Raw genomic sequence first — 1,797 nt, forward strand, 5'->3', positions numbered from 1 at the left:
ATAGAGAGAAGATTACGTGGTGCTCTCAGTGCATATAAGAATTTCTTAGTAAGCAAGCAAGAGGCTTAATTATTTATAGAGGAATTAGCTTTATTGATCCAATCCTCCCCCCCCCCCCTCACCAACTGACCCAACTTGTAACTGAATGTGATAAATTTAAACTTGATGGGTACTCTAAACTGAATTACCCCCACTTCAAAAAAGAAAAGAAGAGAAGAGAAGAGAAGAGAAATTAACAATTTGTCTATCATCATCTTAGAAAAGAACCAAAAAAAAAAACTATTATGTAAAGGTAAGATGAGTAGTTTACAAAGACAAGAGTCAACGAATGAGATCATCACTATTCACTGAGAATGTTGTCTGAGGTGGGCGAGGGCCACAGCAACTTTAGCTCCAAAAGAGCATTATTCTTCACAAGTGCTATATCTTACATACCGTTAAGCTTCTCACATAATCAAATCAAATGCTTAAGTTTTGACCTAACAACTTCGAAAATCAATAATCCAAAGTGATTTGATATTTTAGTCCTTCATATAATACATTTTGCCTTGTTGTTCACCAAAATCATAGCATTTCATTTTAATCTTTCAAAGAATATTTTTTCTCCCAATTATACTACCTTTGAAAGCCCAAAATGTCCAAGGCTATCTATTTTTCAGTAGTGATTAAAGATATGGCTACTCCAACAATATTAGATGATTAATTAATTTATCAGAAAATAATTCTTCAAACTTTTATGAATTAAAAATAAGGGAGGATACTTGAGGCAAGTGAGGCCCCTCCAGTGAGTTCACTTACTCTAGCAAGCAAGAAGGGAGTCTCAGCATTTCCTGTTATGTTCTTTTCCCTGCAAGAGGAGAACCAGAAACATTGTCTTTAGGAAAACCCCTTCATTGTGTGTAAGTAATCTTTGACGATGAATATATGTTCTTCACCTTTTCCCCCCGCCCCGGGGGGGGGGGGCTGTCAGTAGCTGCAGAATGAGTGACAACCAGATTTAGTTTTTTTTTTTCCTTTTTGAAGCACGTAAAGAACTTCTCAACTGTCAAAAGAATTATGAAATCTGAACCGCCTGTGTTTAATCCAAAAGGCTCCAAGACAGAGGACTAGAGAGACGAAGAATAGAAAAGCCAGATTGATAATACACACAAAGACAGAACTAAAGACATTACTTGGGAAACTCAAATCCAAAAATTCGAAGGATAGCAAGCAACTTTTCAGAGACAATGCTAGGGACGTTTTATCATCATCGCATCTATGTGTGCATTACTTGGGAAACTCAAATCCAAAAATCTGAAGGCTTATAATATCCTACAAGAGCTACTGACGCGCTTATTTTCCTGGATAAGATCATTCTGCAGCAGCTAAGTGAAGATGACATTTGTTCTGTTTTTCATCTGTAGCCACCTATAAGTGCATGACAGATTCTAAGAGACACTTGTTAGAATTATTGGAGATTCAAGGAATGACTTGGAAGGGTCACAACTATTCTACTAGAAATATTTTTGTTCCTTTTAGGGGGTTATCATCTTGGCATCTTATAGGAGTCTCCACCACAAGAATCACTAAGCCAGACACACTTATTGTTGTTCACAAAGTGTTGTTGATCATCTTCACCTCTTTTCCCTTCTACATCTCAATTGGTCTACTGGTATGGAACCTAAGATGGCCTGTTGCAACGTTTTGGAGAAGTGGATGGACCCTTTTTCATGGTATGATAATAAGCATTATACTTGCTAAGCGACACCCAAGTGGCATCCGAAAACCTCTCAGGATTTATTTGCTTTTCTACCTTTG

At 37.2% G+C, this 1,797-nt stretch overlaps 1 long non-coding RNA gene across 1 annotated transcript; it reads right to left on the reverse strand.

The window, feature by feature from the left end:
* Positions 1 to 219: 219 nt before the first annotated feature.
* Positions 220 to 945, reverse strand: LOC114718132 (uncharacterized). Its single transcript, XR_003737783.1, has 2 exons — positions 762 to 945; positions 220 to 426 (listed from the first exon to the last, which is right to left on the reverse strand). It is a non-coding gene; the product is annotated as an uncharacterized LOC114718132 (long non-coding RNA).
* Positions 946 to 1,797: the final 852 nt, after the last annotated feature.

The sequence above is a fragment of the Neltuma alba genome, unplaced genomic scaffold (assembly GCF_004799145.2).
Source record: "Neltuma alba isolate B1F8T4 unplaced genomic scaffold, ASM479914v2 tig00002164_pilon, whole genome shotgun sequence".
In the NCBI taxonomy this organism is placed as follows: domain Eukaryota; kingdom Viridiplantae; phylum Streptophyta; class Magnoliopsida; order Fabales; family Fabaceae; genus Neltuma; species Neltuma alba.